The 18682-nt window shown below is 45.6% G+C and overlaps 1 long non-coding RNA gene across 1 annotated transcript; it reads right to left on the bottom strand.

Annotated features, from left to right (window-relative positions):
• Positions 1–254: 254 nt before the first annotated feature.
• On the bottom strand, positions 255–18032 carry LOC139041337 (uncharacterized). The gene is made up of 3 exons (XR_011496309.1): positions 17814–18032; positions 3927–5534; positions 255–2402 (listed from the first exon to the last, which is right to left on the bottom strand). It is a non-coding gene; the product is annotated as an uncharacterized lncRNA (long non-coding RNA).
• Positions 18033–18682: the final 650 nt, after the last annotated feature.

Genomic DNA, 18682 nt, shown 5'->3' with positions numbered 1-18682 from the left:
GTGGTTAAGTTCACAAGCGCCGCTGTGGCAGCCCAGGGTTTCGCCGGTTTGGATCCTGGGAGCGGACATGGCACCGCTCATCAGGCCACGCTGAGGCGGCGTCCCACATGCCACAACTAGAAGGACCCACAACTAGAATATACAACTATGTACTGGGGGGATTTGGGGAGAGAAAGCAGAAAAGAAAAAAAAAGATTGGCAACAGTTGTTGGCTCAGGTGCCAATCTTTAAAAAAAAAAAAAGTCTTGAAAAATCTGAAGGGATTAAGAGTAAAAGAATAAGTAGAAAAGGCGTAGAAGTATAAATTGGAGCTCTGGAAAGGCCTTTTGGCCAATCACAGAGAACTGAAATGACTGACCTAGGTCATGCACCAATTAATAAGCCAGGTGTCGTGGACCCAAACCCAAAGCTTTCCTCCGCTCTCGTATTTACCCAGGCTCCCAAGGAGGGAAACTACCATTGCAAGCCTGAATTCGTTCACCGAACAGACACTGAGTACCTGCACATCAGGAAGGTCCACACAGTGAGGAGCACTTATACAAAGATGAATAAAATAGGTTTCCTGTCCTGGTGAAATTAGCATTACTTCACACCAAAGCCCACAGATTTTGTCTAATCGTGAATTTACTGTTGTAGGAAAACACACACGGGAGCTAAAAAGATTACTTTGATTCTTCTTCCTGCTGCCTGGAGTAGGCAGCCCCAGGGCCTGTCCCAGGCTTCATGAATGGAATTGGCTTTGAACTCCTTAGGAGTCAACGCCTAGCTTTTGACTCTCTCACCCTGGAGGAGGCCAAGGTGCAACTCTCTTCAGTCATCCTGAATCCTGGTACATCCAACACCAGCTGCCTCCACCATGCCGCCTAAGTTCGACCCCAGCAAAATCAAAGTTGTCTCCAAAAAAGTTGGGCAATCACATCACCAGGGCAACTGGTGATTGGAAGGGTCTGAGAATCACGGTGAAACTGACGATACAGAACCAACAGGCTCAGATTGAGGTGGTACCTTCTGCCTCTGCCCTCATCATCCAAGCCTTCAAAGAACCGCCAAGAGACAGGAAGGAGCAGAGAAACATTAAGCACAACAGGAATATCACCTTTGACAAGATTGTCAACCTTGCCCAACAGATGGGGTACCATCTGTCATTGGCCAGAGAACTCTCTGGAACCATTAAAGAGACCCTGGAGGGGCCGGCCTGTGGCCAAGTGGTTAGGGTCACGTGTTCCGCTTCAGTGGCCCAGGGTTTCGCCGGTTCGAGTCCTGGGCGCAGACATGGTACCACACGTCAAGCCATGCTGGGGCAGCATCCCACATGCCACAACTAGAAGGACCCCCAACTAAAAATACACAACTATGTGCCAGGGGTTTTGGGGAGAAAAAGGAAAAATAAAATCTTTAAAAAAAAGAGATCCTGGAGACTGCCCAGTCTGTGGACTGCAGTGTTGATGGCTACCACCCTCATGACATCAAGAGTGGTGTGGTGGAATGCTGGGCTAGTTAAGACCTGCAGAGGACAATACTTCAATATAGGATCACTTAACAAACAAAATTTTAAAAAAAGAAGTCAATGGCTAGGAAGATTCAAAAGTGTTGGAATCCTTCATTCCTTCTTTAAGGTAATAAAGTGACCAAGTTGGGGGCCGGCCCAGTGGTGCAGCTCTTAAGAGTGCACGTTCCGCTTCCGCGGCCCGGGGTTCACTGGTTCGGATCCCGGGTGCAGACATGGCACCACTTGGCACGCCATGCTGTGGCAGGCATCCCACATGTAAAGCAGAGGAAGATGGGCACAGATGTTAGCTCAGGGCCAGTCTTCCTCAGCAAAAAGAGGAGGATTGGCAGTAGTTAGCTCAGGGCTAATTGTCCTCAAAAAAAATAAATAAATAAAATAAAGTGACCGTGTTATGTGTATCCCAAGCTAGACACCCAGGAGTCATTCTCAATTATTCCCTTCCTTCTCCCAGCTCAAGCCTACCAGATGCTCCTTCTGCCTCAGAAACATCAACACTGATGCTGTTCTGGTTCATTCCCTTTTTTCTTTCCACAGCCACTCCAAGCCCTCCCTCTGCCTCTGCTTCAGTCCAAGCTTCGCAACCTTCTGCACCACCCCCTCCAATTCATACACACCCTCCTGCACCCCTTATATGCCCCTCTATTACAGCACCCACCTATTATATTACTCACATATTATCACGTGTGGTAATTATTTGTGTAAACAAGGATCTTCCCTGGTGGATTATTTCTCAAAGTACAGGTTCATTCTGTTTCCCTACCTCCAATGGGAAAGAATATTCCTTCCAGTTCCAGGGTGCCCAGGATGAAAAACATAGATCTCTAGCATCTCAGAGTTGGAAAAGGTCTCATCAAACATTCAGCCCCATGTCTAAGGATATATTCTTGAGGCTCTACAAGTTCAAAATAAGACATTTTAGAGTTATCCAATATATTTATCATAAAAAGCATGATTTATATTTATTCATCCAAATTTTGATCAAATGTTGGCCAGGACACAAACATGGGCAGAGCCCAATGGCTTAAACCATAGAGTCATCCCTCCAATTTTAACCTGAAAATAGCTTTCAAGACTCTGTGCGATGATGATGCTTTTTCTCTGTCTTACCTCATCATCTGCCTTATTTCTCACTCTGCCCAGCATCATCTGCCTTCTTTGTTTCTTGAACTTTTCCCTCTCAGGACCTTCCTCAGGCTATTACTTCTGCCTATCCTAATTTGTAGGTAATATAATTGTCTGTGTAGAAAATTTGGGAAGAGCCAGCCCTGATGGCCTAGTGGTTAAAGTTCAGCATGCTCTGCTTTGGCGCCCTGGGTTGGCTTCCCGGGTGTGGAACCACACCACTCATCTGCCAGTAGCCATGCTGTGACAGTGGGTCACATAGAAGAACTAGAAGGATTTACAACTAGAATATATAACTATGTACTGGGGCTTTGGGGAGAAAAAAAAAAAGAGGAAGATTAGCAACAGATTTTAGCTCAGGGCGAATCTTTCCCAGCAAAAAAAGAAAATTTAGGAAGGTCTACAAATTACTAGAATTAATAAGAGAATTCAGCAAAGTTCCTGGATATAAAGCTAATATACATAAAGGAATAGTTTTCCTATATACCAGTATCATCAATTACAAAATGTGATAGAAAAAAATCTATATGTAAGTCTTCTATAGAAAAACATTATAAAACTTCACAACTTTTAGAAGAAAATACAGAGAGAGATCTTGATACTCTCAAGGTAGAAATCTTGCTGAAATTTTTTGGTAACAACACTTATCAGAAAAATACGCAATTTTTACATATCAATTTTTATTGTAATTTACAATGTTTATGTTAGAATTCCATGGAGAGAGGAAAATATAACCACAGGGTTCGAATTTGAATAGGATAAAATCAGAATTTAAGAGCCAGAGCGTCTTTTGGGGTCATTAGCCCAAACTTTTTTCAGATGAAGTAATTGAGATATGTTGAAAACACAAAAAAGTGGCAGAATCCAAACTTGAACCCATTTTCTGACCCTCAGGCAGGTGTTTGTTGCACCCACCCCTTCTTTCGTTTTTTCTTTTCTTTTTTTTTTGAGGAAGATTAGCCCCGAGCTAACATCTGCTACCAATCCTCCTCTTTTTGCTGAGGAAGACTGGCCCTGAGCTAACATCCATGCCCATCTTCCTCCACTTTATATGCAGGATGCCTGCCACAGCATGGCTTGCCAAGAGGTGCCATGTCCATACCTGGTATCCAAACTGGTGAATGCCGGGCCGCCAAAGCGGAACATATGAATTTGACTGCTTCGCCACCAGGCCAGCCCCTTTCTTTCATTTTTAAAGTGGTGTAGCATAGTGATGTGGCAAACATTATGGACCAATAATTCAAAAGCCCCCTGCTGTGTCCTACTTTAGTGACAGGACACTTAAAACACTCACCTTCCCAGACTCCCTTGCAGTCGGGATGGCTATGTGCCTCACTGGATGGAGCTTTCAGGTAAGCCTTTATAAAAAGGCAAACTCAGCTGCATTTCTTCCACCTGCCTGGAATATGGACACAATGCCTTGAGTTGAAGCAGCCATCTTAAGACAATAAGAACAAAAGCCATGGGCTAAGGGTGAGGAGTAGGAAAATAGGAGGAGACTAGGTCCTTAACCTCTTCAGCAACTACACTAATCTTTGACTGCCCACCTCAGGACTTCCGGTAAAGTGAGAAAAATAACCCCTATCTCTTAAAGCCATCATTAGTCAATAAATCTGAATTGATGTAAGCCGCCATTAGTCTCTGTCACTTGCTGCGAAAAGCAATCCCAATTGGTACATGGAGTAAAAGCCCTGGACTACCAGTTGAGAAACCCCATTACAGTCCCACCACTGCCAGGAACAAGCTATGTGGCCTTGGGCAAGCTATTTCCCATCTCTGGGCCTCGGGTTCCTCATCTCTATCAAGGGGAGTAGAACAAGATGCTCTCTTCACCTCTTGCTTTCTGTGATCTCATTCACTGTGCATGCTGTGTAGTACGCAACGTGGGACTTCCTTTCCCTTGAAAGAAGACTGCTTCTTTCAAGATTCACTAAGGTTTCCTTGTTCCTGTGACTTCAGGACTAGTTACAAGGACCTGTCTCTTTTGAGTGGTTGTAATGAAACACACACCTTGGGGGCATTCCCTGAACACGAATTCCCCCTAGCTAGGTCCTTGTTCTCTGTTCCTTTGGTTAGTTTCATTTACCTACCTCTAGAGGGAGCACACAGGGGGTTCTACTCTAAAACTAAGGGAGCATTGTGCCCGTCTCTGCCCTAAACTTGCTACATGTGTAATTTCTGCTCTTGGGGCCTCAAATCATTGTTTGTGAAATAAGAGGGTTGCAGATCCTCAAAGGGCCCTTAAAGCCCAGGCATTCTAACACTAAATTACAGCTGAATTTCATCTCAACTTGGGATAGTGCTTCCCTGATTGCTAAGTGCTTTCTCTCGGGTCCTGCAGGTTAGGCCTTCTATAACTGAGATGGCAGGGCTAGTATTATCATCCCTATTTGAAGTCGAGGAAATTGATTCACGGATGTGGATTAATATGTCCAAGATCACACAACTAGTAAGTGGTAGATCTAGAACTAGAAACTACATCCTTTGATTCCTTGCTCGATGCTCTTTCCACTACCCCTTGATTTTTTTGTTTTTTTCTTTCTCTTTTCTCTCCAGGATCCACTTCCTGGAGATAAGTCATAACTGCTCTCAGCTCTGCCCCCAAGACTGCTCACCAGTTCCAGGCACTTGGGAGGCTCAGCAGACACCTGGCTTTCCCCCAATTCTTCTTCCATCCTTCGTTCTGAACCCTGAGTCCCAGTAAAACCTCCCAGTTTCTTCCCAACTCTGACTTTAAGCATCACATTCCTTCAGGATCTCCACTGGGTACGTCAACATCTTGAACCAGAATCTGGTCCTTTGTAGGCCAATGTACTTCAGACGATTCTCATCTTGGTTCTATTATTGCTTTTCTTCACCTCACTCTTCACTCCATCAACCTCTTGTTCAGCATCTGAAGTCCCTAAAGAGATGAGACATGGTCAGAGAAGATGTGAACTGGAAGGTCCTTTGAGATCTTCCAGTCCAAAGGCCAAGCAGAATATGAAAGAGTGGGGTGGGGACTTGTGAGGAACAGGAGGGCACATGCCCCAACTCCAGCTGATGCTGCCAGTTGCTGGAAATGTGGGCCCAGAGTGGACAGAGAAGATGGAGCCAAATTTTTATGTGCGGTGTCCTAGTTATTGAGTGCTGGCAACTAATTAAGCGTTTTAAAAAATACTATGTAGGCCAAACACATGTGTGGACTGGTGGCTCTTGGGTTGCTAATTTACAACCTCTGCTCTGGTGCAAACCCTTCACCCCACAGATAAAGAGGGCAACATCACGCAGCAGATCAGCAGGAGAGAGGGAGGCAGGAGCCAGACCTCAGACCTTCTATTCAGAGCTCATCATTGGTTACTCAGAAGCTAGAAAGCAATTCTGGGCCGATTCAACAAGCCTCCAGTGAGAAACTGCTCTAGGAAAGGTGTTTTGAGAGCAGACAAAGACAAAGGGATTCTTTATAAAAGATGCCTGCCTTAGCTCCTTGGCACGTCTTCACTTAGCTTGGAATCAAACATTTGGCAGGTTGGGACAAACTAACTTATATTTAGGACAGAAACTGCACATGTTCTTGGAATTCCTATGGGCATGGTCCACATTGACTGAATTAGGATTCGAGAGACTTCACAGGGGAACATTTCTAAACTTTTTGTTTGGAAATAATTTCAAACTTACTGAAAATTTGCAAGGATAAAAATAGTGCATAACACTCTCATATACCCTTCACCTCTTCTGGGCTATTTGCTTGATTCTGTTTGCACACACACACCACATGCAAACAATATTTTTGGAGCCACCTGAGTGTAGATCACATACATTAAGACTTTTTAACCCTAAATACTTTAGTGTGTAGTCCTGATAATAAGGATATTTCTTATAATCACAGTACAGATATCAACTGCCGTAAATTTAATTTGACTTTATCTAATCTACCATCCATATTCCAATTTTGTCAATTGACTCAATAATGTCCCTTGGAGTACTTTTCTCTCCTCCAGAACAGGATCCAGTCCAGGATCAAATATCACATTCAGCTGTCATGTCTCTTTAGTTTCTGTTAATGTGGAACATTTTCACAGCCATAGCGCGTGAGTATGTGGGTGTGTTTTATGACATTAACATTTTTGAAGAATACAGCTCCCTGGTTTTTTTATTAGAATGTATCTCACTTGAGGTGTCTGATGTTTTCTCATGGTTAGATTCAGGTTATGCATCCCAGTCCGGAATATTGCATAAGTGATGGCTTATCCTTCTCAGGGCATCATATCAGGAGGCACACGGTATCAATTTGCCCCTCACTGGTCATGTGAATTTTGATCATCAATTCAAGGTGTTTTTTGATTTCTCCAATGTACTGTTACCGTTTTTTTTCTTTGCAACATAATAAGCAATCTATGGAGAGACACTTTGAGACATGCTTATATCCTGCTCCTCCTCGAAATTATTCCCTACACTTAGCATCCATTGATGATTCTTGCCTAAACCAATCTTTTCTGGTTGCACAGTGATGGATTTTCCATCCCACCACTCCCTCCACATTTACTTGTTGGCACTCAGCATTTTGATGTAAACTATATCCCTTCTTTCTGGAGGAGTGCAGTTTTGATCTCTATCAAGGTAGGTGATATCTGGAGGTCCACCAGAAAATAGTCATTCATGTCTAACGGCAATAGAGGGAAAGGAGATAGCCCACCTTGTCTAGTCCTTGAGAGCAGACAAAGGGTGAACTGGGATTGTCACTCCAAGCATTCCAGCTAAAGGAGCTGAGACCCTCGGAGGAGCAAAGCAAGATAGAGAAATATGCAGGGACTTCACGCAAACAATGTCAGTTTAAATTCTCTCTCTTACCCTCACCTGTTTTGTGACCTCCAACAGCTGACTAGCTTCTCTTGGCCTCTGTTTCCTAACTTGTAATATGAGATAATTCTTACCTTAGAGGCACATTGGGAAGATTAAAGGAAACAACATTCATGTCTTACTGGGCCCATAGTGTGCTAAGTGAGAGGTCTATATTATATAGAATATGGGAAAATTATGTTGTGCTTGAATTATATTTCATTTCGATAAATTGCTACTAAGAACCTACCATGTACCAAGACACTGTGCTTGGAACTAGAGACTGAATAAATCAGCCCTCAAAAGCTCACAAACCAGAGGAAGAAAAAGACAAACTTAATTCCACTCCTAGGTATTTACCCAATAAAATTAAAACATACATCTATACAAAGATTTGTTCAAGAATGTTCATGACAACTATGTTCTTAATAGCCCCAAACTGGAAACAGCCCTGGCGTCCATCAACAGATGAATGGATGAACAAAAATTGTAGTACATCTATACAATGGAATACTATGCATCAATAAAGAGAAACAAACTACTGATTTTATGTAAAATGTCTGAATCTCAAAAACATGGTGAGTAGAGGGCTGGCCCGGTGGTGCAGCAGTGAAGTTCTCATATTCCGATTTGGTGGCCCAGGGTTCGCCGGTTCGGATCCTGGGTGTGGACCTATACACCTCTTGTCAGGCCATGCTGTGGCAGGCGTCCCACATAAAGTAGAGGAAAATGGGCTTGGATGTTAGCTCAGGGCCAGTCTTCCTCAGCAAAAAGAGGAGGATTGGCGACAGATGTTAGCTCAGGGCAAATCTTCCTCAAAAAAAAAACCATGCTGAGTAGAAGAAGCCTAACACAAGAGTAAATAGTATATGATTTCACTTATATGAAATTCTAAAACAGGGAAAACAGGAAAAACCATCAGAAGAGTGGTTGCGTGGGATGAAGGCAGGGAAGAGTTGCTAGGGAAGAGCAGGAGGGAACTTTCTGAGTGCTGATAATGTTCTGTATGTCGATAAGGGTTGGATTGTATAGGTATATGTGCTTGTCCAAATTCAGCAAATGTACACTTAAGATTTTTATATTTCATTGTATATAAATTTCACATCAAAATAGAAAAAAAACTGTATAAAAGATTGAACTCTGGTAAATGGTATACATCTAGAAATATTTAGGGAGAAGTGCACTGATCTCTAGATTTTACTTTGAAATGTATCAAAAAGAATATGGAGGGGCCAGCCCCGTGGCCGAGCGGTTGTTTGCGCACTCCACTTTGGCAGCCCAGGGTTTCACTGGTTTGGATCCTGGGCACGGACATGGCACTGCTCATCAGGCCTTTTTTTTTTTTTTTAAGATTTTACTTTTTCCTTTTTCTCCCCAAAGCCCCCCAGTACATAGCTGTATAGTCTTCGTTGTGGGTCTTTCTAGTTGTGGCATGTGGGATGCCACCTCAACGTGGCTGGATGAGCAGTGCCATGTCCGCACCCAGGATTCGAACCAACGAAACACTGGGCCGCCTGCAGCAGAGCGTGCAAACTTAACCACTCGGCCACAGGGCTAGTGCCCATCAACAGGCCATTTTGAGGCAGCATCCCACATCCCACAACTAGAGGGACCTACAACCAAAATATACAACTATGCACTGGGGGGATTTGGGGAGAAAAAGCAAAATAATAATAATATAATAATAATAATATGGATTAATAGAGGGACAGTAGCATGGAAAGATGGATGGATATGTGATAAAACAAATATGATAAAGTGTTAATGGTAGAAACAAGGTGATAGAGAAATGAGTGCTAACTGTAAAATTCTTTCAACTTTGCTTCAAATTTGAAATGTTTCATAATAAAATGTTGGGGCAGAGGAGGACAATGCTGCACAGTTCAAGTGAGACTTTGATAAATGGTGTGGTAGAGAAATAACCAAGTTTTTCTCCTGTGGGAAGAGATGGTGGTAGAGGTCAAGGAGAGTCTCCTAGAGGAGGAGTCCTAGGAAATGGGCCTGAAAGATAAGATTTTAAAGGCAGAGGAGGAAAAGGTGAGGGGGGAGTCATCTCAGTAGAAAAAACAGAGCACCGTGAAAATGAAAGTTCCTTTGGGGAAGCTGCAAGGGAGCAGAGAGAATTTGGGGGCAGAGTGGCAGGAGGGGAGGCCAATGAGCTGAACTGTGCCCAGGCTGGGACGACCTTGAATGACGGACAAGGACATCTGGTTTTGACTGAGTAAACAATGGGCAGCCACTGAGTAGGACGTGCGCATGCGTGTGTGTGTGTGCAGTGCGTGCGTGTGTGTATGTGTGTGTGTATAAGTCTTTGTCATCTGACAGGCAGGGTAGAAGCTGGTGGAAAGAGGCAGCAGGGGGGAGCCAGCAGGGCTGATGGTCAAAGTTTTCTGTTGCTTTGGTTAGCAAGCTGACAATGAGGACAATTTTTGTAACAGAAAAATGGTCAAGACATGGCCTTCCCAGAGGCGAGAACTTTTTAAGTGAGTCAAGAAGATAATTCGGTTTGTCCTAGTTCCCAGCTCTCTGGGAACTTTGATCTGCCTGAAGACTTCCTGTTCCCTTTGAAGCTCTAGGCTGTCCGCTGACCTCCCCTCTGGCCCTCAGCCACAGCCCAGAAGATGCAGCTCGCTTTCAGGGCCCTCCAGAGTGATCACACTGGGGGTCGGGAAACCTGGTTTCCAGTCCTGCTTCTGCCACCTTCCCTCTCTGCCCCCCAGATTCCTCGTCTGTAAATTGGTTGTGCGGCCTGATTGTCCTCTCTGCTTCCTTCCAGTTTCAAGACTTCCCTACTCTGGTCTTCTTGCAACCAGCCTCCAAGGTTCTGTCTCAAAAGTTCATTTTCCCTTTGACTTACAGAGGTCTTTCTGATCACATCCCCACTGTCTTACCTCTTTCCTCCCTGGTCAAGGATGTCACTGCAACGTCCAGCTCCAGTTTCTGGCTGATCTGGGCTGGGGCTTGAAAGAGCCCTGCTGGCAGATCAGGGGTCTCTGAGCCTCAAGGGCTGAATGTGTGAAAGGGGTAACAATTCCCACCTCCCTGTGTTGTGGTGAAGAACAAGGAAGCGATGTGTGAAGGCATAGCCTGGGGCCTGCCACGCCACAGGTACTCAGCTTCTCTCCTCCACATCTTCCCTCCATTTCCCAAAGTTCACAGATGACATGTAGTGACTTACCTGAAAAGGATACCAGAATAGTCGCAGCCCTCCTTTGTCTAGCACCCACATTTGTTTCCAGTCCTCACACCAGCCCTGCAAGGAGGGCAGGACAGAAATTCCCCATTTTCCCAACTCTTACTGAGTTCTAAGAAGAGCTCAAAGTTTTACACACATTATCTTTAATTCTCACAGTGAGGTTGGTATCTGTTCCCACTTTGACAGACAAGGAACTGAAGGCTCAGAGAGGCTACACAACTTGCCCAAGGTTACACAGCCAGATCCAAGAAATTCATAGCCAATGTATCAAAATGAACAGTTACACGGTGTTCTATACACCCAGCACTAATTTTTAAGAATATATATTGTAGGGGCTGGCCCCGTGGCCGAGTGGTTAAGTTCGCGCGCTCCGCTGCAGGCGGCCCAGTGTTTCGTTGGTTCGAATCCTGGGCACGGACATGGCACTGCTCATCAAACCACGCTGAGGCAGCGTCCCACATGCCACAACTAGAAGGACCCACAACGAAGAATATACAACTAAGTACTGGGGGGCCTTGGGGAGAAAAAGGAAAAAAATAAAATCTTTAAAAAAAAAAAAGAATATATATTGTAGGGGGCAGCCCCACAGCCTAGTGGTTAAGTTGGCACACTTGGCTTGAGGAGCCAAGGTTCCTGGGTTCAGATCCCGGGTGTGGACCTGCATGACTTGTCAGCCATGCTATGGCAATGACCCATATACAAAATAGAGGAAACTGGCAGAGATGTTAGCTCTGGGAGAATCTTCCTCACCAAAAAAAAAAAAAAAAATATATATAAAATAATCCCCATGGCTAGTCTACACGCAGGTCCTGAGGAGCCTGGCCAAGGGTCCTGATATACACATGGCTGGGGCGGGGTGGGGCAGCGGGGCAGGAAGGTAGGGGGACACAGCAGGGGGGAGTGCTCCTTAGTTTGGGGCAGCAAAAGGAGAAGGTCCAGAGGTATTTGCTGCTTCTTGAGGGACAGCAGGCCTTCCCCAGACTCATCCTTTCACTGATCAAATCCTGACACTTCACCTGAGGGTCAGTCATTGAGGGGAGAGAGAGACAGGCAGGGGAGGGCCTTCCAGGCTCTCTCAAAGACACCGAGTCAAGAAGCTGAGAAATGGCGAGGCACGTGCGGATCAAGCATGTTCAGAGAACTAGGAGCAGAGAAGGAGAGAAGACTCTAACAATGGTGAGGGAACTTTGATGGGGGTAAAATGGGCAAAGGAGTTTAAACAATCTCCAGGGCACTTAAGCTGCACTGAGGAGCTCACAGTTTTCTCATGGGAATATCTGTAGCCACCTAAAAAGCCGTGTTCCAACAGTGAGTGGCATCAAAAGGTCTCACCAAGTGTGGGATGGAGACAGTATCAGTGGCTATGGTCAGAGAGGGTCCCTCCAGGCCTCAGCTCCGATGCTTTTGATGCTCTCTGAGCAGGCAGACCATGCACATTTAACCTTCTGTGGATATTCCACACTTGGGGCCTCAATAAAAGCTTTGGAGGAATGCAGCTCAGATGCCACTATAGGCCTTTCCTCACTCTCCTGGGGGAAGGCGGTTTATGTCCTCAGGTTGATGCTTCACCTGATGGAAAGTGCCTCCTGCCCTGGTCTGAGCCACTTCCAGTTCCTCTGCAGCCTGTGGCGCTGTGTCTTCACTTGGTTCATTTATACTGCCTTGCCTCCTGCCAGGACTCACAGTCCCTTGGATAGATAGCACCCAGGCAGGACTGCTGGATCCCCATGGGAGGCTGAGTCCCTTGGAGTTCCACTTGGCCCTGAGAGCCCATGAGTTCTGAGCAGACAAACCTTCCCAGCCTCATTATCTGTGGTGATTTAAAATATGTCCAAAAATTCTTTGACACTTTTCCCTTTGAAATGTGGAGCCTGATTCCCCTCCCTTTGAATGTGAGCTGGACTTAGTGACTTGCTTCTAATGCATAGAATGTGGCAGAAGTGATGCTATGACTTCAGAGGCCAAGCAGTAAAAAGCTTATAGCTTCCTCCTAGCTCCCTTCTCTCGGATCCCTCACTCTGGGCAAAGTCAGTCCCCGTGACGTTATGACGCTTAAGCAGCCCTGCAGAGGAGCCCCTGTGGGGAGGAAGTGAGGTCTCCCACCAAAGCCAGCGTCAGCTTGCTAGGTGTGTGAGTGAGCTGCATGGAAGGGGATCCCCCAGCCTTACTCAAACCTTCAGATGACTGCAGTCCCAGCCAACACATGGTTGCAATGCTTGAGGCTCCAAGCCAGAACCCAACAGCCAAGCTGTTCTTGAATTGCTGATCTGCAGAAACTGAGAGATAATAAACGTTTCTTGTTGAATTAAGCCACTAAGTTTTGAGGTAATTTGTTGCACAGCAGTGGATAACTAAGACATTATCCTTCTCCCCACTGCCTCTCTCCAAGCTTCCCATGCTCCAGCCAAACTGAACCACTGACTCTTCACAGCAACATATTTTTGCCAAGTACTCTCTGTGTGCCAGCCCAGGCCAGACGCTGGGGACATGGCAGTGAGCCGGTTAGACGAGCATGGCCTCTGTCTTCATGAACTTAAGGGGTCACACAGTCCAATGTTTACAGATCCTGCTTTGGCCCACATTGTGCCCTCCATACAGAAAGCTCTGCCCAGCCCACCCCCTGTAACTACATTCTGAACATGTTTGAATTCATCTTTCTCCCTCAATGATGAACTGAAATGTTGTTTCCTCCATGAAGCCTTTTCTGATTCTGATCTTTCTCATCTCTGAACCCCTAGAGTACTTTATCTCAACCTCACTTTGGCCATTTAACATCTTCCTTGTATTATGATTATGTTTATAACTCCCCATTAGCTGCAGTAGGCTCCTTGGGCTTGATGTCATATCTGTATTCCACACCAAATTAGTGTACAAAGTGGCATGTGCATAGTTAGCATTCAAGAAATGTACATTATGCAAATGAACATGTAAATAACTTGACCATAATATAACAAAGACAATCTAAATGCCAACAGAGAAAAACAAATGTGATGCTACGGAGACTAGAGGGAGGGAGGAGAGTGCATCCCACTGAGAGAAAGAGGAGGAAAGCTATAAGAACTAAACTCTATTAGATTCTCATGATATTAATCATGCAACATCTCTATGATCCAGCAATTCTGCTTCTAGGCATATACTTAAGAGAAATAGATGCATGTGTCCAAAAAAAGACTTGCACAAAAAAGTTCAGAGCATCTTTATTTATAACAGGCAAAAACTAGAACTAACCTAAAAATCTACAGAGGAATGGATAAACAAAACTGTGGTATAGTCATAAAATTAACTGAGCTATATACATATTGTGTTCTGCTATATGTAAATTACATTCTACTTAAACAAAACAAAACTCATTAGTAACTCTGTGCTTAGCCCGGTGCCCATCATAGGAGAGATCCACAGTACACACATGCTGAGTAAATTAATCAAATCACATCAACCAACAGACTTCATCCCATTTTAGTGTTTTGATTCTGACGTCAATTCTGGTGTGTGTTTTTTCCCCACACCATCAAGCAATTCTCTGACACCAGCCGGGTGTCCTACAGTTCAATTCAATTCAGACACTATCTACCTGGAGATAGTGGCAGATCCTATAGGTTAAGGATTCAGCCTTTCAAGATTGCCCCCACCCTCTTCAGACTTCAATCACAAGTCCAGGCTGTCACCTGTGCTTCTGACTGACCAGCTATAGATCTAAATTTCCAATGATCCCCTCCTTGGGTTCAATTAATTTGCTAGTGTCTCACAGAACTCTGAGAAACATTTTACTTCTCAGATTACTGGTTTATTATAAAAGGATGTAACTCAGGAATAACTAGATGAAAGAGATGAATAGGGCAGTGTATGTGAGTAGGGCTTCAGACTTCCATGCCCTCTCTGAATACACCACCCTCCCAGCATCTCCACTTGTTCACCAACCCAGAAGCTCTCTGAACCCCATCCTTTTGGGTTTTTATGGAGGCTTCATTACATAGGCATGACTGACTAACTCACTGGCCATTGTCCATTGATTCAATCTCCAGCCCCATTCTGCCCCCCGGAAGTCAGGAGGTCCGGACTGAAAGTTCCAACCCTCTAATCACATGATTGGTTTCCCTGGCAACCAGCCCCCATTCTTAGGTGGGGGTCCAAAAGTCACTACATTAACATGAACTCAGGGGTGGTTGACTGGGGTTTTGTTATGAATATCAAGACACATTTATCACTCTTGGCACTTAGGAAATTCCAAGGATTTTAGGAGCTCCGTGCCAGGAATGAGACAAAGACCAAATATATATTTATTATAAATCACAATATCACAGCAGAAAGTCTCAATGGCGAGCAGGATTTCAAACAAGTACAGAGCAGCATTTCACTTGCCAAGCTTACCTGCTGAAGCAACAGCTTATCTTCTTGAGCTTCCTTCGTGGCAGAGTTTGGATTCAAGGGCTAAATTCTCTTAACACTTTTTTAAAGTTGTGGTAAAATATATATAACAGAAATTTTATTATTTTACTTATTTTTAATGTAAAATTCAGTCATATTAAGTACATTTACATTCTTGTGCAACCAGCACCACTATCCATCTCCAGAACTTTTCCATCGTCCTGTATTGAAACTCTGTACCCATTGAACACTAACTGCCCATTCTCCCTGCCCCCAAGCCCCTGATAACCATTGTTCTACTTTCTGTCTCTATGAATTTGACTACTCTAGGTGTCTTATATAGGTAGAATCATATAGTATCTGTCCTTTTGCGACTGGCTTATTTCACTTAGACAATGTCTTCAAGGTCCATCCATATTGTGGCATGTGTCAGAATTGCATTCCTTTTTAAGGAATGATATTCTGTTGTATTTAACACTTTTGATAAAAACGAATGTTTCATGAGCATCCTAGCTTTGAGCATAATTTGAGATTTTCTTGACGCTTCAGCATTGACATTCTGAATCCTTCCGCTTCCATCAGTGCCTCAGTTTCTCTCTACAAGAAAAGGGCTCACTCAGATCTTCTTTACAGCTATGACTGTGGCTTTCGCCTTCCTTGAATGCTTGGGCCCTGAGTTCATCACTCCCTTGGGCAAGATTGGGTGGACTGTGTGTTCTCTAGACAGAGAAGTGATATGGCCTTTGGTCAGCACCCTTTCTTGGCATGGAAAATCCATCATAAGGGGCAGGTAGTCAGAGGAGATGAATTCAGGGAGTCTGAGGCCACAGGTAGGCACATACATCTGACTCCAAGCCACTCCCTGCCCTGCTCAAGCCAGCTGAGTGAAAGCCACCTCAAGGCATTTTTCCTGGCGCACATCACCCCAGAACCCAGCCAGAGATGGGCACTGATATCGGTGGGGAATCCCAGGCAGTCAGCACTCATGTCCAGGACCCTGCTTGCAGAGAGGGACATGGCAGCCTGGTTTGGCTCTCCAGGGCACCTAGGTCAGAAAAACACTGCCCAGAAGCAGGGTTGATGGTTTATATATGGAAGGAAGCCCCTGCCCCAGAGAACTTGGGTGAGATCTCACAAGGCACCTGCAGCAGCCAGGTTCTGTACCTGCCTGGCCCAGATCTGAGACCCACGGGTATGTTCAGTGGCCTTCCTTAAAAGCATGGGAGAGAAGTATGATGTTATGCACTCCAAAGTCACCCTGTATCTGGGCTCTAGTCCTGGCTCCTTCATTGTGAGCTGTGAGGCCTTTAGATGATGTATGAAAGGTACTAGAACCCAGTGTGTCCTTGGTAAGTGAAATCAAGGATCATCATCACCATCATTATCATGTTTCAGCTCTGTTGGAGCAGAGAGGAGGTTGACCATGACTGGTTGTGGGTTTTGTCATCTACAACATGCAAAAAACCCAGAAAAGATTGACAGAAAGGATCAGTGGGCAGGAGCAGAGGACTGTTTTCAGGCTGCCCGTGGACCTGGGAGGCAGGTCACACAGTCACCAGTCTCATTCTCAGCAGTAAGAAGCGGCTCTTGCCCAGGTCACTTGCTCAAGCTAGGGACTCACCTGCCCAATTTAGACCGGAAAGTCATCAGAGAGGACTGTGTTCAGCCAATGGGCAAGGAAAACACTCACACTTTGTTCCAAGATAGAACCTGAGGAGTCTGTGTTTAGTGTGATTCCTCTGGCTCCTCCTCAGGCTCTGGGCTCTGGGAATGTTGCTCATATCATCAGGAATGAAGCACTGAGCAAGTAATTTGGGGCCAAAGCATCTGGCCGTGAGCACTGGCTTCGTCACTTACTAGCAGGTGATCTGGAGCAAGTTGGTTAAACTCTATAAACCCCAAGTTGCTCATGTATAAATCAAGCAGTCACAAACCCTCCGTCTCACAGGGTGAGTGAGGGGGTCAAGGGAGAGAACACACGAAAGCACTTTGTAAGTGATGAAACTCTACGCGAATGATGGGGAATATTATTATCAAATAGCTCCATGGCCAGGGGTTCTGGATTCTGGTAGTGGCCCTACCCTTACTGGGGTAAGTCCCTTCCCCTCTCTGCCCATTTGAATAGTTGGGCTAGAAGAGCTTCTCTGTTTGATCAAGTCTGACAGTCAATGGTGATCATGGGGGGAAAAGGAGGGCCACGTAAGGCAAACGGACAGCAGCAACCAGTGTTGAATGACCAAAGGAAGTGGCCCCTACGTGGGGTATGGCATTGAGCCAAGCTTCTGGCAGTGCTAGGTTTAAGCAGGAAGGCCCCAGCAGGCCAGCCTCAGTTTCCTGAGCAGCTCCAGGACAGAGCCTACCCCCTGTGCATCAAGCCAAAGCCTGGGCAAGGCCTATGGCCCTGTGCTTGGAAAGGCCACTCTGAGCAGGACTGATGTCTGCAGGCCAGGCAGACATTATGTCATCCGTGCATCTGGAAACCACAGACCCACCCTCCTGTGTCCCCAGCGGCTCTCATGCTCTCTGGCCAGGATCCCTGAGTTCCGCTCTCTCTGATTCCCCAACCCTTCACATTCCAGGCTCCCAAGGAACTGAGCTAGGCCCTCCTGGGCTTCTGTCCAAGCAGCTAGCTCTAAATTCCCCCACCCCCTTGTCCCTTTGGAGTAAACAATATAACCTTAAACGAAGACCGCTGCTTCAGCCTTGAGGAAAATACTGGGCCATGTTGAGCGCTATGCTTACTGTTTATTTCTTTATACCCACACTTCGTTCCAAGGTAGAACCTGAGAGGGCTGTACTTACTGTAATTCTGCTGTTTCCTCTCGGGGCTTCCAGGCATTGTGAATGCTGCTCACATTCACAGGGTTGGTGGGGTAGTGGAACAGGTGTGTTTCAAGTCAGAAACTTGGGTGTTTGAACCCAGCTCTGCCCCTTTATTAATTGGCAAGTCTCTCAGTATCTCTGAACCTTAGTTTCTTTGTCTACAAAATGGGGCCAATAATACTGACATTACACAGTTGCTGTGAGGATATGACTCAGCGCCTGTCAGGTGGCTGCACACAGCGGGTGCCGAACACAGACAACCTTCCTGTTCTCCCCTCCCCCTTTCCAGTAGACAGGTGCTCAATCCCCTGGAGGGTTGTTCTGATTGGGGACATGGGCATTGACCGCAGATGGGCCCGAGGGAACTTTCTGAGGTGATGGGAATGTTCTAAAACTGGATTGTGGAATTGGTTGCACAATTCTGTAAATTTACCAAAACTCATCAAACTGTGCACTTAAAATGGGTGAATTTTATGGTATGTCAATAATGCATCAATAAATACTTGAAGTTCTTTACCTTTGACAAGTCCATCCCGGAGCTCCCTTGTGTGCCAGGCTGAGAGTAGAGGGCATGGCCCCTCCCCCTCCTCTGCTTGCTGGGCCTCCCCACCAGAGTGTCTGGTTCAGCAGTTCTGAGCTCGGTCCTGAGATGTGAACTTCTAACAAGCCCCCAGGGGCTGCTGCTGTGGGTGGCCCAGAGGCTACACTTCGAGAACTACTGTGTTGGACAAAATGTGCACAGCCCTCATCTCCCTTGTGAGGAGTAGGTGGAGGGGCCGTGCCCTCTACTCTCAGCCTGGCACACAGGGAGCTCCGGGATGGACTTGTCAAAAGTAAAGAACTTCAAG

This window comes from Equus asinus, chromosome 21 (assembly GCF_041296235.1).
Source record: "Equus asinus isolate D_3611 breed Donkey chromosome 21, EquAss-T2T_v2, whole genome shotgun sequence".
Lineage (NCBI taxonomy): Eukaryota > Metazoa > Chordata > Mammalia > Perissodactyla > Equidae > Equus > Equus asinus.
This window is presented reverse-complemented; position numbering and strand designations above follow the sequence as displayed.